The sequence below is a fragment of the Micropterus dolomieu genome, linkage group LG22 (genome assembly GCF_021292245.1).
Source record: "Micropterus dolomieu isolate WLL.071019.BEF.003 ecotype Adirondacks linkage group LG22, ASM2129224v1, whole genome shotgun sequence".
Lineage (NCBI taxonomy): Eukaryota > Metazoa > Chordata > Actinopteri > Centrarchiformes > Centrarchidae > Micropterus > Micropterus dolomieu.
This window is the reverse complement of record NC_060171.1, coordinates 7,021,817-7,048,831: the sequence shown is the minus strand read 5'-3', so window position 1 is coordinate 7,048,831 and position 27,015 is coordinate 7,021,817. Positions and strand designations below refer to the sequence as shown.

General features: G+C 39.6%; 1 protein-coding gene across 1 annotated transcript in view; it reads left to right on the top strand.

Moving 5' to 3' along the window:
• Positions 1-27,015, top strand: part of ampd3b (adenosine monophosphate deaminase 3b) — a 282,246-nt gene that overhangs the window by 728 nt on the left and 254,503 nt on the right. The gene's annotated exons all lie outside the window — the stretch shown is intronic.

Genomic DNA, 27,015 nt, shown 5'->3' with positions numbered 1-27,015 from the left:
ATTAAATCTTTAGTTACCTGATTACGTTTGCCTCTATTTGAGTAGTTATGTTAACTGTTGTTGCTATTTGTTGTTGATATTAGTGCTGAAAAGAAAGTTACTTGTGCAGTGTTTTTATTTTCAGCAAGACACTCCTTCACCTAATGTAATCAATGCTTGTTCATAATACTTAATAATACAAAATTTCTTTAGAAATGATGACAAAGAAATGTTTTACTATACTCTTAATCGCCAGCTTGAATTTAAGGATGAATCAACAATATTCCCAGTTCCTAAGGAGAGACGATCTTTGATTTAATCCAAGCTTTCCTCATGTAACCTGAGCTCCCCCAAGTGGACGAAATAAGTATTACATGCCCTCGTCGGAAATGCCGTTAAATGTATAAATATCCTGACCAGTAATGTGACGATTGTTTCCTGTTACCAAATGCTTAGAACAGTACAACCGTTCAACCATTGAGGTTCGATTGTGGAAAATATTTGATTATAATACGCGCAAATAGATTTCTTTTCTTTAGACATTAAGTTTAGAAAGGCAGTCCCTCGGGAAACCTGAAACGCCCCCTGGGGAACCACGCCCCAGGCAACAAAAGAGCGACACGCGACCTCGCTTCGCTCTTCTCTTCGCTGTTGGCTCTCTTCCACTCTGCTCTGCTCGCTGGACGCTTCGGCATGCGCGTGGCGTGCCTCGCCAGGCAACGCCCTCAGTCGGCCAGCGAAATAAACAGGCCTTTTGTTCGCCTGAAGCTACACACCTGAAGTGCCGCGACGTCGATCTGCCCTTCAGTTTGTTTTATTTTCTTTATTTCTTTGGTTTGTTAAAGTTATCAGTCCGTTAAGTTACACTGGACTAATTCTGGAACGACCAAGTTCCATTTTAAGCCTTTTTCGTCGAGCCAACTTCACCAAGGTCAGACCAAGCCACGTGGTCTCGCCAGCTACAACGAAGGAAACCTGAAAACAGCCGAATTGCCAGACGGAGGATCGGCAGCTAGCGTGGGACCCGTGCAACAGGCCAAAAGCAGGCCACCGACAAGCCGTAAGACTTAACACACGTTCTGTGATCAGATATGTCCATTTTAACTCCTAAAATCATAGCATTAGTTTACTTTAATTAGCTCTTCTATGCCGTATGAGTCAAATGCTTCCCACAATCGAACCTCCAGGCTCATTGTTCAGCAAATGTTTATGTTCCCTGTATCCAACCATCTTTTTATCACATTAGTTAGAGAATAAATTCACTGTAATATAAATAAGAGCTGTGTGTGTTGCCTATTTCTAGTTCCTGCCAAGAGAATTGACCCTTTAGATATGAGACTGACTGACTGATTTAAGATAATTGAGCGATTATTAACTAACTGATCACTAGTAATAATTGTATAATTATTCAAAACTACCTAGAGGTCCGGAGACTCTAGGATTATAACAACTCCGGTGGTGCCCTGAAACGAGGAAAATTTTTATTTTATGAATCTTCAATTATGAATTCATAATTGGGTATCAATTCTCATAAATTTATTAAAATGCATAACAAAAAATTTTTAGGTCTGCTACACAAAGCAAACTTGACTCAGAAGTCATTCTGTCAAAACACTTCTATCCAAGAGGACCAGATCAGTCAATCATAGCACAACCACTTTCTAAATACAAACATTTGATGGCATTACAAAAACTGCATTACTTTTCATGTTTCAGATCTACCTGCATACAGCTGACAATGTGAAATCCATTGTTTTTTGTAATTCAGTTTCCTTTTTCTGTAGATCACCCTACATTTTTGGCGTGAGAGTCGAATGTGTGCATTTTTGGCAACAAACTATGTAAAAGCGAATGAGTCATCTTTACTTTATAGAACGTACAGTAGAAAAACATTGTTAGCGACAGAATTTCAGAAGTAAAAGCTTTATTAGCAACATGAAATTGCAGCCAGGGATCAACATAGTCTCGGCCACTATGCTCCTCCTACGAACAGGGTCTGGCTCTGCCATCCATACACAAAGCAATCTCAGTCCCGACTGTTCTCATCTGTAACATCACAATGGTGAAACAAACTACCATTTGCGATGAGAGCTAGGGTGCCCTGCTCTAACTTCAAGAAGCTCATGAAAACTCAAATCTTCTGAGAACACCTTTTATAAAATCACTAACCCCTAACCTCTGCACTTCCTGTGCTCTTCTTCTTCTATCTCCTTACAATTCTCTTGTATTAATTGCACTATTCGTTAACTCTTACTTCTTTCCCTAGGTATTTGCCTTGTTGATGCTGGGCGTGCTAATAGCTCTAATTAGTTTTTATTGTCACTTGTAGATCTCTTACTGTATTGATGTTTGTATGTTTTTTCTTAAATGTAAGTCGCTTTGGATAAAAGTGTCTGCCAAATGAGTAAATGACAAGTGCACAATTACAGTGAAACAAAAAAATGCAAAGAAGGGATAGAAAAAATGCCTGTCCTGTTCTGATCCATAATATCTTCAGCCTTTGGCCACATGTTCTCATCCACATCACATCTAATGTCATCTCTCACTATGCACCTTGGATAGAAACACTTTCTGGTTCAGCTACTCCTCTCCCTTGTTGAGACATTATTCTTTCTTTCTCTCCTCCTCTGTGTTGTTCTGTATCCACGTTGGATAAACTCAACTCCAGAAAGCCCCATTTTTGCTGTGTATGTAATTGAAAGAACTACTCAGTCTCTGGTTGAGATTGGAATTTGCTGTGGTTGATCTATTTTACTCAAATTACAATAAATCAGCTATTTCTCAATGTTTCAATGATAAGTTCATTCAGAAATGCTTATCAGGTGTGTCAATATAGATTTTGAGCTGCTATTGTAGCAGAAGTAGAGGCTTTATTCATTATTTAAGGTTTTGAAAATGGTGTCTTCATTTCTGACATGTTGTGTGCAAGTATTTGTAGATAACACAAAAAACATTCATAGTTTTAATATTGGGTAAGCTTGTATGTAAAGAAACACTTCAAACTAAACTGAAAAGTTGCCAGCCCTGGTTAGCGAGTTAGTTACCAGCTGGTCAATATAGTGGAGCATTTAGCAACTAAAGAGCCAGATAGTTTTCTCAGGAGTTGGTGGAGACTAAAACAGAGCTAAAAGGAGATGACTATTGAACGGCCAGCAGGGGGCGACTCTTTTGGTTTAGAAATAATTATAAAAATAATAATAAAAAATAAATAAAATGACCCTGAATAATTACCTCAGTAATTAGTAAACTACTAAATGAATTTATGGTCTCAGTCGCTAGTTTCATGTCTTCTTCAATCCATCAGGATGTTCATTTAGTAAATTATGGTCCTATTTAGAGGAAAATAGACCATAAAGCAGAGTATGCTTCAAGGCAGGATCATCTATGATTGACAAGTCGTTACCATGGCGACCTGTCAATCAGGCTATGACTTGTACCCACAGCACTGTGTAAATTTAACCAGCGCTGTTGAAAAAGCTTATTAGGAGTTGGCTGACGAGTACATTTAGTTTTAAGACTGTTATTCGCTAGACAAAATTGTCAGCCCTGTTAAAATGGCAGTTAACGTGAACGTACGGCTTTAAGTCTGAATCAAAAACTTGGTCTTTTTGTCACTGACATACATATGCTAATAACATACAGTGTACAGTTGATTGTCTCTATGCCTCCGTATTTTCCTACATAATGCCCTTTTTCTACACTGCTTAGCTTATTTATTTCTAAATCATCCCCAATATGCTGCCAACTCTGTCCTTATTGTATACTTTTCTCTGCCCTGTATTTATCTTGTCCTTATTTATATGCTGGCTGCTGTTGCGATGACAAGTGAGCGCTAATGAACGTGAGCGTTGTTAACTCCTGTCCAAAATCACTTGATTTGCTGATATAGGTCCTCTGACATATTTGTGCACGCTATTAATGTAGCAGGTGACTATTCATGGAGGTGAGAGCAGCTCTGTGATTACTCTCAATTTACTGCATGTTACTTGGATGGATAAATATTATGAGCTACATTTGTGACAGCCGCACAATAGCAGAAATGTCATGCTGCAGTGTCACTATGTATTTTTCATGTGTTGTGTTATATTACTTGCACTTCAACTTGATCACATCATGCTTGTCAACTTTTAATTAATGATAAGTAGCTAAGGCAACATGCCACACAGTTATATTTTATAACTCACTTTTCTTTTACTTTTGCAGAACTTTTATTACATGTCAATGTGTCAAATCTGAAATCTATTTTTTTATTTCAGCTAGTATTCCATGTGGTTAAAAGTGGCTTTTAATTACATTTTTAGTGATTTGTTTTGGCATTTATGCTTTTTTTGATGGTGACAGTGGAGAGAGACAGGAAAGGCATGGGAGACAACAAAAGGCCCAATACAAACTCAAACACAGACTAAAATGCAAGGAGCCTCTGTATGTCTGTCTGGCTCTGTCTGTACATATGTATGTCTGTCCTTCTGATTTCACACTTGGTGGGTGTATTGCTGAGGACCCATGGAAGTGCATTGTCGAGTGCAAGCCCTTGAGATCTATGGGACATATTTATTAGTAGTGCATTACTACCACCAGAGGCACATGCTGTGCAGTGTGTTGAGAGGGGACCCCTACTAAAGGTGAAGTTAAGCGATTTTAATCCAATCGAATATCTCCTCACAGTCTCCTAACTATCCATTCTGTGTGTGCTCTGAAAATAAAACCGGTAATTGTACGCAGCCCTGTTAGCTATAGTAGCAGGAGAGTTGTGAGTATTGCTGTCTGGAGCTGGTATGCTGGCTCTAGCACCGTCTCGTCCTCCCAACATGTTATCTTCTCAGCTGCAACTGCAGAGATGTTTGCTAACCCACAACTAGCTAACGTTACATAACTTGCTGTGTCGTTGTTCGCTCTAGATCAAGGTCTTTGTCAGGGTGTTGGATTACTCCTGAATCACTTACCTCACCTTTAGTTTTAGTTAGAGACACACGAGATGTTGCATTGTAGCAAAGTCTTGTAAGTTTACCATTTTGTTTCACTAAACTGAAAGAGTAAAAGTAACTTTCGGAATGAGCCCTTTTGTTTATTCATCATACAGAGTGAAGCTATTGGAACACCAGCTTAGGTAGAAAATGGACAAACGAAGTGGGTATGGTCTTCGGCCCACCCAAACAATGCCACAGTGCAAACTGGGCTCACGTACTTTGCATGAACAAAAGTAACTGAAATGGTTAAATTGTACTTGTGCCAATTTTGCAGATTTGGCCAATCTTGTTCTCAAATATGATTTTCATCCCAACTGTAAATGGAAAAACAGTCATTACAATGTCTTGACTGTCACAATATCTTAAATTTTACTTTTGTATTTTATCTGACTATTGTTCAATTGTTCACCTCATGTCGGCAATACAATATTTAATTTCAACTGTATTTTTTTTATGGTTGGAATTACTTTTGGAACTTCTACCATAAACTTAGAAGAAAACGGAGAAAAAATCTCCAAACAAATGCTCTCCAGGTGAGCATTTGAGTAGATGAATGTTGTGATAACCCCCTGCTGTTGTTCAGTCGTGTCTATGTATTTGTATGCATTGTATTTCATTGGTGGGCAGGATGTTGATTAGTGCCTCCAAGTGACAACTGGGCCCAGTGTTCTCAACCTATATAAAAACAAGATCCTGTTACCTATTCCATTCCCTGTTTGGTTTTGCTGGATTAGCTGTCTCACACCTTCTCCCTCTTGCAGTCTTCCAGTTGTTGAGGATGGCAGAGGTAGTTTAGTTCTTCTTTTGTTCTTTTATGCACCGTGCAACAGCCGCACACTATCCATCACATCTTACACTCCTGTTTCCACTGATACCCACACCGCATGTCTTGTTTATGTTCAGTGAAGCATTTTATTCATTTGCATTGTTAAATTAAATTGTTTTAAAACTGCTAAAATGGTTTGTCTCCCCTATTTGTCATGGCCCACGGAGCCAGGTTGTGACAGTCAGTGTAAAAACCTCATGGCTGAATAGCAACAGTATACACAGTCAACCCAATAAGTTTGGGATCAGAATCAATTGAAGGAAAACTGATATCAAGCCCCCCCCCCACAGTCCAGTCTGCGAAGATGCAGAAGGTTGTCTAACCCGCTACCTCTTTCATGACCTCCCTGCAGCCCGTCCGTTACCACCATCCCTCTAACTCCACCAGTCCTTACTGTCTCCTCCTCCTCCACTGTCCTAGACATTGCCTCACCCCTTCCTCTTCCTCCTCCTCACCCCTCCATTATGGTGGCTGTCATCAATCTTGCTAAAATGACAGGCGACAGATGTTAGCCTTTGCAAAGATCAAATCTGCAGCTTCAGGGCGGCCTAGTCACATGCACACTCGCACACATTCACACACATGCATACGCACGTATGCATATATAGTCAAATGCTCAAACATGCATGTGCATGCACACACACACACACACACACACACACACACATACAAACACACACAAACACACACCCTAGTCATAACCACTGACAGGTCACATAGACAGACATTCACTAGACCTCTCTCTCTCTGTTCCTCTCTCTCTCTCCTACTGCCAATTGCTAAATCTATTCTGACACTAGAGAGGCAGAGAAAGAGGGACAGAGTGGAAGGACGGTCACCATGCATGCATATATAGGGCACATGCACCCAGACCCACAAACTTTTGTATGAAGGCGATATGTGCATTCACTTATTTCTTCTCTGTGGTACGTCATAAACTGTACCTGCATTGGTTTGCCTGCATGAGTGTGTTGCTGCACGTGTGTGTGTGTGTGTTTGTTCTGTCGATCATCTCCTGGTTTGGCTGTGAGTCACCCAGGCCAGACGGAGGGGAGAGTGTTCCTTGTGGCTATGTTGAACCCAAATATACAGAAAAACTGCAACACCTGCTGTGTGCTGGCAGCGCAAGAAAGCAAAAAAAGAGAGGGTCAGCTTCCAAACATGTCTCATTACATTACTGCTTCAAAACATCGCTTTTTATCCCATCCACTTTGTTTCAACAGGATCTTTTTTTAAACAAATTGACAAGCAAACCAGTTGTGCTTATTGAAAATGAAAACACGCCTATATTTGTAAATTTGAATAACAAATGTGAAGTTTAAGGCAGCCATTTAAGTCAGTTTTGGATGGTGCAGCAAAATTAATTACAACTTTGTACCATCGATTGAATGCACACAAGTTTATTTGTTTGTGTTTATATTTAGTTTAGTGCAAAACACTCTTACTTTCACTATAGTATTGGGCTTGTTGAAACCCATTCTGGATAATGAAGGATATCTACAAATATAAAAGAGGTAACTTTAAGGAATGTGGGAAGACTAAAATTAATTTTTTTGTAAATGCTGAGGTCTAAAATGCCTGATTTTGCTGCTGAGTTTCTAAAAAATTGCGATGAAAGTTGCAATGTTTTGGGGCGTTTTCTGTGACGAAAAATTGTAGGAATACAGTTTTTTACAACTGCTAACATCATTTTGTCCAATCTCTAGTCACAATTTCAAAACTCTAAACACAATTAGCCCAACATCAGTCTGTTCATACCATAACATTAACACTATTCATGTTGTTTCCACAGAATATGCCATCAATTGACCCATTTCTAAAATGTTTGTCTTTATGTAGAAGCTTAGCCAATGCCAAAACTATGGATGTTTTTTGTGTTATTTACAAATGCTTGCACACAACATGTCAGAAATCAAGACATCATTTTCAAAACCTTAAATAATATATAAAGCCTTTACTTCGGCTACAATAGCAGCTCAAAATCTACATTGAAACAGCTGATAAGCATTTCTGAATAAACATATCATTGAAACACGGGACTTTCTGGAGTTGAGTTTATCCATTGTGGATACGGAACAACACAGAAGAGGAGAGAAAGAATACTCTCTGAAAAAGGGAGAAGAATAGTTAGGCCAGAGAGAGGAGTAGCTGAACCAGGGTAAGAGGTGTATATAAGAGGAAGTGTCCTCGGAAGAAACGAGTTTTCATGAGCTTCTTGAAGTTAGAGAGGGACGCCCCTGCTCTGATGGCAAGTGATAGCACGTTTCATCGTCGTGTTGCAGATGAGAACAGGCGGGATTGAAATTGCTTTGTGCTTAGGGATGGCAGAGCAAGACAGCATTCGTTGCAGGAGCATAGTGGCCGAGAAGGAACGTAAACCTATATGACAGTATTTTTTACACATGTTGAACCAAAAGCCACATAGGTTGGATTATTTGTTGATTACTGGCTGCAATTTCATGTTGCTAATAAAGATTTTGCTTCTGTAATTCTGTCACTCACATTCAATAAAGTAAAGATGACTCATCCACCTTTACATAGTTTGTTGAATGCACACATTCGACTCTCAAGCCAAAAATGTAGGGTGGTTTACAGTCAAAGGAATCTGAATCACAAAAAACAATAGATTTCACACTGTCTTCTGTATGCAGGTAGAGCTAAAACATAATGCCATCTACTGTTTGTATTTAGAAAGTTGTTATGCTATGATTGATATGGTCCTCTTGGAAATAAAACGTGCTAGTGTTTTGACAGACTGATTTCATTTTGAGTCAGGTTTGCTGTGTTTTGATAGAGTTTGTGGATGTAGAGAATGTGATTTTGCATTTTGAAATGTAGGTGTTTAAAGAACAAAATGTGGTTCTGAGCAGAAAATTAACTATTTGGCTAATTGTGTGAGGTAGGTGTGTTGCTGTGTTAAGAGTTTTGATAAATTATCTTAAGTTCAGGTAAACGTTTGTTAGCAATTGAAAAAAACTGTAAGTGAAAACTGCAAAGGTAGATGCATTTGTTAAACTTTTTGTTGAATTATTGTTGAATAATTAAACAGTCCCTCCAGGATTTTGCCGGCCTAACAGTAACCCTACATATTTAAACCAGCTTATCTTGATTCTTTCAGCGCTTGCAGCTGATTGGGATGCAACAGCCGGTGTTACAGTTACTGGCATCCTCCATGCGTTTCTCTCATTCTCCCCATATGTTTTGCGGTGGAAAAGTGTTTGTCAGTATTAGATTTCCATTTATGTTCAACTGCCATACTGCACGTTTTGCAAAAAAGTTTTGTACGTCTTGTACACAAGGAAGTGACAAGCGATTGCAATGATAGGTCGAATTTGCGGGAAAGTTGCTATAACAAAAAGTTATCTCATTGCACTTTTCATCGAGCAGGTCTAGGCCATACTCTCTTATAATATTAGGAGAGACACATCAATTCCCACCATGAGCAAGCACTTGGTGACAAAGGCCAAAACCTAAGTAGATCACCACCAAGTCCTGGATTCTTTTAAGCATCCCATGATTAGCCCCATGACAGCAAAATAACAGTGTGAAAGCTCAGTCAACATGACAATTTAAACGAAATTTTGCTGCAAAATGAAAACATTCCAATGAAATAGAATCTGCTGATTCATTTGCAGTCTAATATAGCTAGCTTATCACTAGTCTATCAGGCCTCAAATGTATGGTGGACAAGGAAAGACAACGTTTGTGGGAAGAAATAACACTTTGATATATGTAGACATATTAGTTTTATAAGTCCCCTCACATGGTAATGCAAGTCAGCTAGCTTCTAACCATGTTGAAGTACCAAGAAATTCTCACGTGAGACATAAATTCCCAACACCATCAATCTGCGCTGAGATACATAATGGTCATGCATTCCTCCTTTTAACAAATGCACATTTAAGTTTGGAATTGCTGGGTAGCACATTGATCCAGGACGTTCTTCCTCCCATGCCGTCTGAACACCTACAGGTCAAAGAACGGAGACTCCAATTTGACCCTGAAAAGGAACTAGAGGGCTTCAAATTACAGAACTTCAAATAAACACAAGGCATACTGAAGCTGTGGTTTAAACATGAGTGAAAGGTCAAGTTCCAAAGCAATATTATACACGCTATCCTACAGAGATAACCTCATAATTTTCATAGAAAATTGTGTTTTTATGAACACAGGGGATATTTATTCCAAACAGACAAGCAACGGTTATTTTTCTGTCATTTAAACACACAAAAATAATAACAGCTATGTAAACTAGTCCCACACAGCACCATTTACATCTTCATAAGGAAGCATTATGGTACAATCCCATTAGGCTCACATAACATGGGGGTTTTAATAACACAACTTTATTGCCAGCAGCTCTGTGTGTGCTTCAATATTGATGTCCATACTGTGTACTGAATACACACACACACACACACACACACACACACACACAGACACACACACACTCCCACACAGGCTTACTACTAACATTGAGAATATAACTCTCACTGATTGTTGGGTAGGGTGTCTGTGTGTGTGTGTGTGTGTGTGTGTGTGTGTACGGAATTAGTGTGTGTGTGGATACTAAAGCTGCCTCTTCCAGGAGATGACAGAGAGAGGCATGTCATGTCTACATACCATGGGGTAAGAAGACACACACATTTATATTGTCACAACTTGTACTGTATAACTTGCTTTGCACAAATAAGGCAGTCATTCACAACATATAAACATATAACATATAAAAACACACAGACATTATACATAGTGCTGTACTTATATTCAACCATTTCTACCATCGCACCAAAACATTTCCTAACTACCAAGTTGTCCTACAAGTACATCTCTGAAAAAGATACTATTTTAGTAAAAAAAAAAATTGTTTAGTATATGTGGGTACAATAAACAAGTAATATAAATAAAAAAATAATAAATGAATAAACTCTGTGACTGATAAAGAAAAAAAATTTAAAAGAAAAATCTGTTTCTTTCCTCTTGCTCTCCCTCTCTCTGCCCATTCTTCCTCTCTTTCTCTAAACTCAACCGGTCAAAACAGCTGGCTTTTTCCTTGCCACTGTTGCTAAGTGCTTGCACATGATGGGTATTGTTGCATCTCTGTAAATAATATTACAGAGAGTACGGCCTAGACCTGATCTATATGCATGCATATATGGTTGTGTACTTTGCATTTTTCAAATGTTCATGTTATTATTAATTTGATTTAAAGCCTGGTAGATTTGGTGCAGCTTTAGCACTACAATCCCATAGTTATGTTATTTAGTTATGACAAGTGTATCAACTACTGAGGGCAGCCAACATTCATTACGTGGCTACTCAGTCAGAAATACAACATGAATAGAACAACTTGTGCGCAGATTCATCACGTTACCTTGTTTCAATAATTAATACTATAGGAAACAATCACCACTGTCATCTGACACAGCGATACTGAACTCAGGGTCAAATAACACCAGCTGTTGTTGTCAGAATCATATGAAATTCTTACATTCACCATTTTTTTCACCCAGTGTTAAAACCAGGCTGTGCCAATATCTCTCAGGACGACTAGAGGCAATAACAGAGGCTAGAGGCTGACTTTTTCGGAGTTATTCATTCCCCTTTTTTGTGGACATTAAACGGATAGGCCGTACACAGAAAGAGGGGTTTTCTGTCATGAAAATCTTACGGATTATCACTGAAATGATTGCCCTCTTAGGCAATCAGCAAATTGCCTAGTGGCAGTAAACAAAACTGTTTGTACACAAATTGCATTACTGCAGTATGTGTAACAATTTATCCTTTTTTATGCAACTAAAGACCATCTTGTTTTTAATGACTTCTAACTTTTTAAGAGTATGTGCACATTAAGCTGGTTACATTTGTAAGCACGTCTTTTTCTCCCAAAACTGCTCCAGAGTGTGTACATCTTAAAATGCTGGCTTGGCGTTTCAGTTGTATGAGGTACACTGAGCTTTTTAAAAAACGATGACATAAGCCAGTCCAGGCAGAGAAGTTAAGAAGATAACTTTCACTGCGATTGTGTATTTTAAATGTCAGTATAGCCGAATATACAGCAGAGCCTATGTCGATAAAATGCATTTAAGTTGATTTTGTCAGACAGACAGGTCACGATTATAAAATAGGCAGCACAGCAGCTTGGGAATGACTGCTGGTTAACTGGTAGTGTTTATGGATTATATCGAAATTAAGTCGTTTTCGCATTGTTCAGTTGTTTACTGTTGACGGAGATCGCTACAAAAATGACAGAGACGCTAATGTGTACACATATTGCTGTCATTTAATTGTGTTTTAAAATGTAGACAGCTTAATTTAGACATGGTGTATAGAAGTTATAATGTCATAACGTGATCAGTAAACTCTGGCATCACAGCGGGGTTATGCACACTTCTGACCAAAGAATGCTCTTTAAGAAGGCACTCTTTAATTACTTACTCCTCTTCCTAATTAGATTTGATGGATAAACCTTTTACTGGTGTCACATTGCAAAAGAATCTGGATAACGACACAGCAGTTTAGTGCCGTCAACTTTCACCTAACCGTATCTCATAAACAGTGGACACTTCTTTCACAACTGTATTTTCTACAAAATGATATGACTATGAAGAATCATTAAACCCCTTTAAAAGAAAATAAAGTGTTTTCTGTGATATTTTCCCTGTGATAGGGGAATTGCTGTTCAGCCCCTCCTACTCAATTGGTCATGGGTGGGGGGACATAGTATTGACCAACACTCTTTGTGCCCTTGTTGTTGACCATAGGGCATAGTGAAGGTTAAATAAAAGGGAGGATGAGGAGAGGAAATGATAAGAAAGGCAGAGGAAAGGGAGATGACAGGAAATGAAGGGAAGAGTGGAAGAGGTGGAGGAACAGGAGAGCCCTGTCACCTGGGACCAGGCTATTGATTGAATTCTGACATTGATTAAGCATCCCCTGATTCACAATGCCATGTGTTTGTGCATGAGTGTGTGTGTAGTCTGTTTTATCTATGAGTATGAGTATATGCAGGAGGATTATAACTTCCTGTGAGTGATGCTAGTAGTCTATAAAGTGAAAGAAGCGATGAAGAAATAAAGCGATTACTTTCATGATTTTCTACTTGCATTCACATGCATATACAGTGATGTGTGCTCTTTTGAAATGGGCGTGTGTGTGTGTGTGTGTGTGTGATTGTGTGTGCCTATATATCTCTACCCCTAGGAGGCCTGACTTGCAAAACCACTTCATCCATCCTTGTGGGATAAAAAAGGGTCTCTCTTTCTTTTTTCGCTACCCCCTTGCTCTTTCTCTCCCTCGGTCTCCTTTGTGTGTACTCCTTTCTTTTTTATTCATCATTAATCCTCCAGTCTGGGTTGGGGATGTCACAGCCTCTCCCTCCCTCCACCGCGCTCTCTCTATCGCTCTCCCTTTCTCTCCCCCCGTTATTGTGTGTGTGAGTGTGTGTTTGTGTGTGAAGGGCAAGGGCTTGTCATCCTGTGCCCCTGTCACTCTGCCTATCCATTCAGAGCATGGCACCCCCTTTGCCAGGGATAATTACCCCCCACCACCACCACCACCTCCTCTTCTTCCCCCTCCTCTTTCCCCCCCTCCTCCACCACTTCTTTCTCCTCTCTCATTCATTTCCCCAAAATGTATATTCAGAAAAGGCAAATAACAATTTTAACATTTGAATCATATGTTACATAATCAATCAACATCACAAAAAGTATGTCTGTAGCTCTGAAATTATGATAACTAAGCTGTGCAGATCAATACAAAAACAGTAAGGAGCATACTTCATGCCCTAGTAACTTCTTTTATGTGTGTTTGTGTATGCCTGTGTAGACTGAACAGGGGGTGGGCCATGGGCAGGGTGAAAAAGGTTGGGGATCGTGCGAGGTCTTGGCCTGGGACCCAGACATATAAACATAAACAGGGTCGACTGGTATGCAGTGCCTATAAAGACTGGAGTATGTTCACAGATAAAGTCAGGCACACATACCATACATGCACCAACACACAACAACAAACAAACAAAAGTGTGTTTGATTTGTACCATTATGTTTGTATGACTATTGCATAATCCATAACTGGTTCCCAAACTGGGCTCCCAGAGATCATGCATGAAGTGAAAGAGTTTAACATGTGGGCTTCCTTAAGGAACTTTTCAAAGCGGGGCAATATAAGATACTTAAACATAGTTGTCGCACTGCCTGCTGTAGATGGCCGTCAGTGTGTCCCCAGTTTGGAGAAGCAGAGAGTTGTACCGGCAACTGGAATGTATTTTAGCCACTGAAAGAAGGCCCACGGAATAAAATCAATAGCAGCTTAAGTATATGCTATGTGTATATGCCATTTTCTCAACAGTAGAACCATTATCCAGCTCCATTCCCTTCAATCCTTAAATTTTGTTTGGGGTTTCTTGCAACTTTGTTGTCTCTTCACGTCATTTGTGACAATTATTTGTCTCAAAACACTCTAAAACTACTACTTATTTTGGTATCCAGTATTTAGTATGTTCATTATTGTATGTAAATACTATTCTAGTTTAGTAAATCATCTATGCACCTGTTTATGTTCATGTACCTTTTTCTGCTGTGACAGATGAATTTCCCTTCATGGCATCAATAGAGTTTATCTTATTTTATCTTACCACACAGGTAGGTTACTGGTATGGACACAATTAAAATGAGCTTTTCAACCATTGCTATTGTGTAAAGTATAGTGAGCAGCCTGTGTGTGTGTGTGTGTGTGTGTGTGTGTGTGTGTGTGTGTCAGTCAGACACTCACATATCCACATGTACTGTACACACAGTCTTTCTCTGTCCTCTCTTATCCTAATTGCTCTTGAAGGGTGACCCTCACAAACAAAAGGCAGTTCAGGAGCAAATAAACAAAAGCTTGTCTTGTTGTTTATTATCGCTCCCTCATTCTTTTCCTTTTATTTCTGCATGGCCTCTGGTTGGTGAGAGGAGGGGGGGAACGGGACCTCTCTCTTTCTCTCTCTCTCTCTCTATCAGATGCCTGGTGTGTTGCGTGTATTGATCGCAGAGGCTCAGTAGCAGAAAATAATGGGGTGGTGAAAGCTTAGTAGAGAGAGGGAGATGGAGAGAAAAAGAGATCTACAAACATGTGTGTACGCCAGCACACACACACACACACACACACACTCCACTTCCATACACAATCTTTTTTCCCTGCCTCCTCCCATATGAATATTGGTTCTCCCCTAACTCCTCCATGTCACCATTATGTGTGTGTGCGTGTATGTGTCCAGGCTACCTCATTTGCATGTGTGTGTGTGTGTGTTATCTATGTGAATAAATCCTTCCAAGCCCCGTGCGCCTCAGGGTGATGTGATGCGGCCAGTGCCCGAGCAACCATACCCTAGCTAATTTACAACCAACCTAGTGTGTCCCCCACTCCCACACGCACACACAAACACACGTAGACACACACACACGGCTTGATGACACCATGGTGAAACATGTCGTCTAGACGACATTGAACCCTGAGTCCGCCCAGGGTAATTGTTTTATGCAAATGGGGAGAGCTAGGGCTGACATGATTGGGCCAGACTTGGTGTTGATTGAAGTGTGTGTGTGTGTGTCTGTGCGTGTGTGTGTGTAAGTGTGTGTAGCAGTTGTTATCGATGTGGCCATGATTGTGGTGTAATGCTGGTAGCCATTAGTATTATTGTTATTGTTGAAAATGTTCTATTATTCAGAAGGGCAGGGCGGGGTAATATAACATGCAGAAATATGGACACACACACACACACACACACAGCCAATACATACAAAAGCATATCTGTGTATCATCCAACTTGTCATTGAACTGAAATGAATGTGTTAGAGTTTGGAACATAAACACATGTGAGCTGACACACACATACACCCAGGGCCATGTGTTATCAGGGTAGCCATCAGAGGGAAGAGAGTGTGTGTGTGTGTGTGTGTTTTGTGGTCCAAGTCGTAAATTTAATTTCATGCTGGATTTGCAGAGCTCATCTGAATTGCATGTGAGCACAGCCTGATGGGCCCTCAGTCTCAACGCTGGAGAGTCACACACTAAGAAGCAGATGCTGCCATCGATGAGGCGCACAAGCAGACATACACATAGACACACACACACATGCAGCAGTTGCATCTCGGGGTCATGATGGCCTCTAGGCATGACCCCAGATATATAGATATACACTTTTTTATTAATGCGAACAACACAATTTATAGGATGAAGATCTTTGTAGCGTTAATGGTGCACAATGCTCAAAACCAGGCATGCAATCCAAATGTCACAAAGACCAGGCAACATGTCATGCTGTATATGCTAATTAACTTGTTTTTTACAGGCCTTATTGTTCTTACAAGGTAGATTTATTTTTTCATTTTAACTCTGGGTTGTAGAACGGGATTAAGTTATAGTTCCCTTTATGCTGTAAAAAAAATTATATGGTGGAGAACTGAAGATTAAATAAGGAGTCTCACAACTTAAGGGAAGAAGCTCTCTGCAGTCTGGTTCTACGGCAGCAGATACTTCTGTGTCTCTTGCCTGACGGCAGCAGGGTGAACAGGCTGTGGCTGGGTGGGTACTGTCCTTTAGTATCCTTTGGGCTCTGCAGACACCTCACCTCACCGATATCACTGATGCTCTGGAGATGGGTACCAATGATCTTCTGGGCCATGCGCATCATATGCCAGTTAGTGATGTTTCCAGACAGAATGCAAAAAATTATTATATATTATTATATATAATATTTTTTGCCTTCTTAAGTTTCCTTAACAAATGAGTGAGATGACTATGACAGGTTTTCATTTCCTAAAATCAATTTTTGGCTCATTGGTTTTGCTGATGTTGAGCAATAGATTGTTCTCTGTTGATTACTCTGCAAGGTTATCAATTCCCTCATGTTGTAAAGTCTTATTGTTGTTTGAAATCCGTCTGATGATGGTGGTCTCGTCTGCAAACTTCACAACAGATTTGCAGTCATGGGTGGACAGCATGAACATGGGGGAGCTGAGCACACAACCCTGTGGGGCCCTGGTGTTGAGAATTTGAGTCTGAACTTTCTCAGGTCTGTTTGTGAGGAGGTCCAATATCCAGTTGCAGAGTGTGGTACTCAAACCCAGAGTGCTGATCAGTTTCATGGGGAAGATTGTGTTGAATGCTGAGCTGAACTCAACCAAACAGCATTCTGATGTAGGTGAGTCAATGGCAGGGGAGATGGCATCCTCTGTGGATTTGTTGGTTCTGTAAGCAAACTGGGTCCAAGTCTAGGCTGACTGGATGTTGTTTTTTATGTGTTGGAAAACCAGTTTCTCAATCAGACTAGACGCTGCAGACGTTTTAGTTACAGGAATGGAGGCTGTCTTGAAGTAGGTGGGAACCCTCTCCAGTGACGGTGGTATGTCAGTGATTACATCAACAAGCTGGATGGCATGTTTTTAATAAACGGCCAGGGATGTTATCAGGCCCAGCAGCTTTACTCATATTCACTCTCAGCAGGACTCTTCTCACATCTGCTGTGGGGCCAGTGAGTGAGAACTTGAGTCGACAGCTGACTCGTTGTTGAGGAGCTCAATCTGGTAAAGCGGCCTCACACATGATGGGGGTGCTCCTGCTTTTGTAGCTTTGTGTTTTTAATCACATATCTTTGGTGTTTCTTCTTCGTCTTCATTTATTTTTATTTATTTTACTGTCTTAGGCTGCATTCAGACTGCAGGCCAAAGTGACACACATCTGATTTTTTGTTTATATGTGACTCTGTATATATGTAAAATTTTTTTATAAGAATAATTAAACAATAATGTGAAAATTGGAATCGAGCATTGAGGCCTGCAGTGTGAACATAGTGATCATCACATCGTAAACATATTTGCTGATAAATGATATCACTGATGCTGAAGCTGAAGATTTAAGTGCTTCTCCTGGGTGGCAGCCATTGAATTAGCATCTGGAGGAATTTAAACAGCAGCATCAAAAACACTGGTGAATTCTCTGGGGAGATAATATGGTTGACATCTTAACAATAAAAATTCCACATCTGGTAAACACTGTCCATCCACTTTGAATGCGTTAGTGCACCAAGCATCATTGATGTAAACATAGATTCCGCCTCCTCTGGTCTGACCAGAGTGAAACAGCTAGCTAATTGCTCTAGTGGGTTATAGAGGTACAACATTTAACAATCCTCACAATATAACTATTAGAATGTAAATACACTAATATTGTCCCAATGACTTGATATAAACAAGGTACTTTTAAAACATTTATTAAAAGCTTTATACATGTTTATTTACAGCATTAAATGTTGAAATGTATGTTGTAATAGGGTGTATATTAAGTTATTGGGAGAAAACTGGTAGTTCTATGTAAAATCAGACGCTGAGCACCCCCATATCGCCAAAATGGCATGATCCTCGTTTCGCTACGAAGCTTCGGCTGTGAGCCGACTGTGAGCCAGTCGAATCAGGCTCCGCCCATCGAAGCATCAAATCTTTGAATATTCGGGGTCAGCCCTATAATGAACATTGCCATTGAACATAATCCACTAATATAGAATTATTTTATATAGATGTAATACACAGGAGAGAGGGTTTGGAGGGCTGTTGAATACGGAGGACATTCTGAACAGCAAATTTATTTAGGAAACTGCTATGTTAACTTGCTCTGCCTCGAGCAGACATCAGACTATGTGTTTGTATGTGTGTTCACTGCTAAAGAATAGCACCCTAATTTACTACTTATATGATCTTCTAGAAGTATTTTTAACTGTTTACAGGAAGTATTTCCAGTTTTTGGCATTTTTATTGGCGGAACAAGGAATGAACATAAGCAGCGCTCCCTAGTGTTTTACTTTTCCATTTTTTTTTTTGAGTTCTGGTGTTATACAGATGTGTTTGCCAATGTGTAAAACTCCACAGTCACTCAACTAGATCTTTATAAGTACCTTGATGCTGTATATAAGTGTCCATAAAATTCTCACCTGTCTCTACTTCTAATCAGCCCAAACCCCAAACCTGTCACGACCATCATCTAACATTCATTTAAATAAAACACAGCTTCACTCCTCCCTCCATCTCTTCTCAATAATTTTCTCCCTCCCCTTTTCTGTCCATCGGCCTGTTTTACTAAGTGGAGCCAAGAAACGAGAGACCCTTCAGATCCATGCAGGCTAAAGTTAAAAGAGAGAGGGAGAATGCTGCAATTACCCTGTTACAAGGATTGGAGCAATTAAGGAAATGTACAGTTCAGCCGGGTTCACGGTTTCAGATGCCTGTCAGATGCATACAGAGAGCCTCATAAAACCATGACTCATATTTAGCTGCTCAAGGCTCTTAACACACACACTCTCACACTGGCATTACAGCAATTGTTCAGCCTTTCCCGATACACTGAGGGGATCAATTCTATATCTCAAGTTTAATACAGCGGCACTTTTATCTGACATCATCCTTCTTACCTGTGTAAAGAGGTATTTTTTAAGTTTCAGAACTTTTCTCACTGACCTCTTTACTTTCACTGTGCAAAAACCTGCCGAGGTCAGTGGCAATTCAGTTTGTACCACCTGAAGGACAAATAAAAAGTTGAGTTCTAAAAAGCCTTTATCTTTTCTTTTAAAAAAAGAAAAAAACTAAACTATTCAGAACACACTGAAAATACTGACAAGCCAGAATCCAGTCTGTGAACGTGAACTGTCACTACATGCTGTCTACAATTCCTTTTAATTTTGTGCCATCAATCATCCCATACACACAGACTGCTTCTTTATAAAATGTTAGCTAACTTCAGAAAAAGCTTTCAAGAAGGCCTGTATTTATTTAACTCCTACTGCTAGAAGAAACCTTGCAGAACCAGATGAACATTTTAAACCCAACATATCTCTTTTCCTTGAGAGTTTGAACGTGTCTATTGCAGAGGGTTGTATCTCAGAACAGAAGGAAAAAAGGAGACATTCACTATGTGGTCTTTTTGGCCATTTCAACTAAATGCTTTTCCAGTTCCTCTAGTCATTGACTCAGCTGACAGTCCCAGGACAGTTTGAAGGAGGAGGTTTTGTAGCAGGAAGAACAATTGTTACAAATACAAACAACATGTGGAAAAATAATAAATATTTTACCGCCCACTGAAACTACTGAGACTCATATTTTTATTTGCAGTTTACCACCATTTTATGCTGACATGAATCTTTATGACCTGATTCAAACACCATGGTTAGTATGATCAGCTTAGTTTTTTTTAACTTGAAAAATGAACAAATCAGTGGCATGATCAAGGCCCAAGTGCAAACAAACATGCATGTGCACCTATAGTATTACAGAGAACTGGAATGTGATATTGCTTAAGCTTTCACGATAACCTTTTCTCCTGCACAAAGACATAAAATTATTATATTATATATATAATATAAATTAGGGGATAAGTACTGTTTAAGGTTGGAGGAACAAATGGATTTCTGACAAACAAAAAACACAAAACAGCTTTATAAAAATACTTACATAAAGGTATATAAACGGCTTTTGTTTATCTCATTTTTTTGTTGTTTTTTTTTACCAGACTGGAGCAATCACGTGCCAAGACCAACTTCCAGTAAATTGTCTTGATAATTATTTTTATATCTTCTGCAAGTAGGAGTACAGACAACATCATCAGGCAACATCAGGCTGACTTTTCCATTAAGGGGACATAGATTTGAACAGGATTCAAATCATGTGACCACCCTGCTCCACATACTGTATGAAGCTCAGTTCAGCTAAGTTCAACCTATCTTTATGCTTCACTCATTCACAACTCTCTCTCTGCCCTCTATCAGCCAACTATGGGCATTCTCCCTACGTTTTCCAATCAGATCTTAAAATGATCAGCACAGCCAATCATGAAGTCACTATCAACCTTTAAATCCATTCTCTGCTCTGCTACCAGGTATCGTTCTGTATGAATTGCTGCGGCCCTCCTGCTCATCAGATCCAGACACAGTTTGAGCTCAGCAGAAGTCCTCCTCGTCACATCCAGATCCGTAGCATTCCCTTCATCCCTTCATCACCACCACCAGTGTCTAGACTCCATCGTGGGGGATTTCTATGCCTCTGCGGCTTGACCTCCCATATTAAATACCACGTCATCACGATAAAGTCTAGTTGCCTAATGACTTTTCACATTGTCAATAACTTTTTGTTGTTCACTCAGTCTCTTCTGATTGAAATGTTATTCTGCAGTAAAACTGAATTTCTGTCACATTCTCTAAAAGGTGTGACACCTTAAAATTTACAATAAATATACAATGATTTCCTGATTAACTTAAAAAATAGAACAAATACACATATAATTCAGACTTGATCTTAGAACAAAATTGCAATAAGTATGCTAGAGACCGTGAGGTGGTCAAACTCTGAGGAAGATTATGAGAGGATGTGAAAGCATCTGGAGAAAGATAGAAAGTGTAACTGAGTTAAGATTAGTTTTTAAAATAAAGAAAAGCCAAGGCTTGAAACATCTATGATAGTGAGACTGCGTTGTAAATATCAATCTGGTCTGCAAAGGCCTGCTACCATTTACACAAACCCATAAGGAGTAAAGCAAAATGAATGGGTTTGTGTTCAGTTCAAATGGGTCAGGAATGTTTCAAAATAGCCAAACAAACCCCTGACTGGGACCTTTAAATCTGTCAGTCATGTCTGTTAGAGACATTAAACTCCACTGGACAAAGAGACAGGGGCTCCTTGTCTCCACCTTCATCATGATAGGAACAGAGGGAGCAGTCCACAGACAGAGGCCTGTAGAGATTTAAAGTTCTGGTAGACAGCAGTTTTACTTGCATTGATCTCCAGGGCTGAGGCGTCATCGATTTAACTGTGTGGCAAACTGTTTTCTGCAATTAAAAGGTAGTTCTGTTGCGTGTAGGTGGCACCACGTGCCTGCATGTTACTAAAAGTGAAGAATCACAGCTCTAAAAGGCTTTATTGCATATACAAACATCTTTTTCATTGAATGTTGAGAGGCAACATGAGAGATGAGGCCGTGAGACAAAACAATCCACATTTAAGAGAAGATAACTTTACAAACATCCTCCACACAGTGACTGTGACTGCTCTCCCAGGGTGCTTTACCATCCAAAAGCCGTTCCAGTAAGGGAGACAAAAACCAGACACACACCTACACACACAGTCTTCTTCCCCCTCGCCTCGCCTCGCCTGGCCAGTCTCAACATCCCAGTGCTCTTTGAGGCGACGTCCCAACAATTCCACCGGGTCCCTCATTAAAGCCCATGCGCCTACTCTCGAGGGGAGGTGGGGGTGCTGCTGGGTAAACTTTGGAGAGGTCACCTCCTCGTTTCCATCTCCCACCTCCTCTCATCCCTCATTCCAGCCTATCCTCAGGTCCTGTCAGTGGAGAGTGTAAACAAGCAGAAAGGTTAGCAGTGTTTTCACCCGATACTGTCTTCTCTCATTAGGGACAAGGGACAGTGAGCCAGTACCACCAACAATGCCACACTTTGTTGTTTGAGAGGCAACTTCTGTAATTTAACCTGGGTCCTCATATGTGTTCAGACATAAAAAAAAGAGTTGGGCAACAGCTGGTTTAGGTCATGAGTCCACTTCAAAAGCAAAGTTAGAATGTTGATTTTTTAACAATTTTTCTGAAATATTTCGTACTTACTTGAATCATGAAACTGAATAATATAATGTCCACACCAGTGGTTTTCTATGTTTTAGTGCATTTACTACAAATCATGTGCACTCTAGGGGAGCCCCGATAGCCTAATGGTTAAGGTACTTATATAGTAAAAGCAACATCTGAAGTTTGATTCCAGCCATTTCACAGTTAAGTGCAGATTGATGAAAAAGAATGTAAATCAATGGCTGCCCAGAACTAAAGGAAAAAGACATCCAAAACTCTAAACCTGTACAACAAAAATGTGGTGTACAGTCTTTAACTACTGCTTCTTGATCTTGATCTTTAGAAACCCAAAAAGCAGTACTCATGCAGAACAGATACAGTGCATGTGGAAGGAACAGGGAGGGGACTTCCATCTTTGAGTAGTTATCACTGCATTGGGTGTGCATAACCTCTGCATACCAGTAAACTAAAATATCCTATTAAAATTTCCCTCATGGCAGTATTAAAACCTCCTGCTCCTGATCTCTCCTCTCCTTTATAGCATCTCTATCACTGTCCATTCTACCTCGACAGAAACACACACACAGACACACACACACACACACACACACAAACAGAGAGACAGTCCAGGTACAGTGGTGACTGCCTGCCCGTCTCTGTGTTTGCTGACTGGCTGTGGAAGACGCCATTTAGCATTGTGAATGTCAAGGTCAGCATGTGCCGTACTTGTCATCACTCTCTAAGCAGAAGGTCGGGGAAAAGCTCTCCTCAAATGGCCAGCACTAGACAAAGAGGAAATGGCAAGGGAAAGCAAGAAAGAAAGAAAGAATGAACAAACATGAACAAACACCTATTTTCAGCTCCACTTAACAGATATTCCATCTCCCCGGCCCCTATAGTGCTGCAATTCAAGGGATTTGATTCTTTTTGTGTGTGTGGCCTTCTAATTGTGCCCTTATGGGAACCAACAATCATGGCAATAACAGAAATATTGCTCACTCTTCCACTGGGGGTGAATTTAAAACCCATGTTTAGGATTTATTTGGAATTGGGATTTTGAAATTATGGGATTTCAAATTGGGATTGGGAAATTAGATTACTGGAAACTACTCAGTTAGGGTCACAGCAATAATATTAATGCAGACATGGTATGTGTGTTGCTTTTCTCAAGAGAGCCTTTTCTTTGCCAGGTGTTTGTAATACTGTATTTGAGATATTGAATATCTGGCCAATAATCATTCAAACACACAAACTCTTTCTGTTCCCCTTCACGCTGCCCTCTGCCTGAGCTGTGCTCTCTAGGTTGACTGTCACATGGAGTAATGACCGCTGAAGGAGACGACCGTCAGCCATTTCAAACGTCACCATTCCCCCTGTGATCCATAACACACAGTGATTTTAATGCAGCGAGTAATTACAATATGCCCCAACCTGCTCTCTCTTACTTTCTTGTGTAGAAAAAGGCCTACTCCTGCACACACTCACATGCACAGATGCAAACACACTGAACGATTGCACAGCAAAGCATAAACTAATTTAATTCAGTAGTAAGTTCTAATTGCTTGCACAATGCAAAAGGCAATTCCCTTTTAGTGTAGTGGAAAATATGTGCTTTACATCAGCAAATGGCAACTTATTAATATTATTTGGAGTGTAAGCTGACAAAAAAAGTAAAAGCTGATACAAGGAAATAATAGGCAGGCCTAATAAAGGCTGAGTTAAAAATTGGGGGGAAAGCGAAATTACCTGTAATGAAATGGCTCAAATGCCACTCTCATTGGTTCTAATTGTATCTACTTCCATTTATTCGGTTGTTGAAACTCAACTCAAATCTCTTTGCAAGTCTTTAATTGACAGTAGCTTAACACCGATCTAACCCCCCACCCCCCAAAAGTAAGAAAAATACAATACAATACAAAAAACAGCAAAGAAATGACTTACAGAGACAGTGTCTCTGTAAGAAAGCAACCCATTCTCACTCCCCGATTTGTCACATATGGACGCATGGCCAAGACCCATCGGCGTCAGATTGTAACGCAGTGTGGATCCCTATAGCGTCATAGTTCAATGAATTGGGGTAAGCCCTATAGTGTCAGTTTTTGACGGTAAAGGAGACCGGAGTTCGTGTCCTGTGTCAACATTAAATATTCTTATTTAAGTTACGCGAGTTACATAAATTAAGTTTCGCGAGTTAAGGGAGTTAAGTAAAGACCTACGTAGTTAAACAAAAACCATGGTCGTTTCCTAACCTTAACCAAGTAGCTTTGTTACCTAAACCTAACCAACATTTCACAACTTTAATAATGTGCCGTTTCAAAATGGCGATGTTTCGAAACGCTAGAGTTTTATTCGTTAAAAAGCGAAGCCGAAGGGCCTAGACCAAGAGTCAATATGTGACGAGTCGGGAGTGAGAATGTGTTAAAAAAAAAAACATGACATGATATGACAGATTAACATAAAAATGTTTAAAATCAGACCAGGGGAGGCCAAGATTTCTTGACTTTTATAATAATAATAATAATAATAATAATCCTTATTTGTAGAGCACTTTTCAAAAACAAGTTACAAAGTGCTTTAACAAGTGTAAAGAATAATACAAAAAAGATAAGAGCATGAAAATTTAATATAAAATTAGTAAAATACAATAAAATAAAAGGGATAAAATAAGATAAGTCAAATAAGATCGGGAAAAGCTAGTTCCTAATATGTGTCAAAACCCCAAAACTCTAGATCCTAAATTTCCCATAATGCAGCTCAATAGTGTCTTTTGATAGACACTCCCTACTGAACTACATTCAGACACCATGCCCACAATTTGCATGTTTTTGTTAAACATTTGTAGTCTCCAAGCCCAAGCTAACCCTGATGACATCATCTGGGGTATTTCCTCAGATTATGGACAACTCACTTCAGAGCCAGTTGTATAAAGCTGGCACACATTACACAACTGTTTTGACAGAATGACTAGTACTCGTTATAAAGAGTAAACTAACATGATTGTGAACACTTGGTGGAGTTCGTAACATGGTGGAAATATACATTATCCAGAATGTCTAAACAGGTAGACATCGCAGCAAATCAGTGCACTTACTAAAATGTGGTCAAACAAAACAGGAAAGGCACTCACTAATATGGGCCTGTTTCAAATCAAGTCTTGGCTGTCTCTGCAGTTGGAGTAAATAAAGGCCAGGGCCCCTGTTTGAGAATTTACTGTATTTATGTATAGGTAGCCTACCAGCTATTTGCTGCTATCCATCCTGCCCAGTCCTTCTATCATTGTTTCTTTGTGCTTGTGCCTACTTTCCACAGCTTGAGTAAACACTGCCAACTCTTTCATTAGCTCTCTCACCACAGTCTCTCTTTCACTCTGCGTGTCTTTCATCCCCTCTCACTCTGTCTCTACATGCCTCTGTTTAAACAGATGAATGTGATTAGAGCCAGTTTTAAATGACATTGGAAGTTTGTGTGTTTAATGACTCAAATAAAAGGCACGGTTATTATGTTCAAAGATAGGCCTTAATATGACGTCTGTGTGTGCTGATCTTTGTACTGTCTGTGTGTCTGTGACACTCCACCTCTGTTGAGTTTATTTTAGCATACAGATTGTCAGATGATTGACTGTAATGCCTGGCTTATGGAGTGGTATTCTGTACATCAACACCAGCATGTCTTGCGGCCACAAAACACATCTGGGTTCACAATTTACTCATTAATTCAAGTTAAAGTTTTTTTTGTTGTCTTTTTAGATAGAGCTTGTCATATGTGAAGCTATCCTTCCTAGTCGTGTATTCTTAATTTAGAGGCAATAGCAGCTGTTTGTGGCCTTGTTGTCACCCAATGATCTTACAAACAATGCCACAGTTTCCACTATAGACAGGAAAGCTAGCATTAACAGTTAGCTAACTAAGCAAGCTAGCCAACAGCATGCATTTTTATACAGTTTTACTGATGATTTTGCAAGCTCTTGATGTATATTCTAATAGTCATAGGCTTCTGAATGTGTTTATTTTCTTTTTTAAACCTGTATTAAGGGTTTATTGTGGCTATAAGTCTGTTAAAACATTACTTATATATTACCCCATTTTAAGCTTATATGGCAAACTTATTTCCATATCCAGCAGATAAAAAAATATTTCAGTTAAAAAATTAAATATTGAATGAATAATGATATTATATATGTATTTATTTACATAATTATCCATACGAATTAAGTAAACAGCAAAACATAATGTTGAGAAAGACTCGGTTCTCAGTTAGATTTTTTGTTATTTGCATTTGTGTCCTAAAATTGCCCTTGGTTGGCAGTTTTTAATCCAAACCAATCCACAGCAACAGGCCAAGATAAGTCACTGGCACTGTTCTACAACCCTATCAACATCAATGGATATAAAATCATCATTTTGTGCTGCGGGGCAGTACATATTTTTTCAATTTCTTGTTCAACTTTGGCTGGTGCTTCACAAAATGTCTGTCAAGATTATTCTGAGGTCAAGATTTATAACCTAATCAGTTACAATTAAGGCTCAACTGTCTATGAACCGTAAGCCTCAGCATTAATCTAGTCATGTGTTTGGATCAATGAGAGTCACAAGGCTTCCTCTGAATGCCCAGCATGAACCCAACATCGCCCAGGGTCCATTTCTC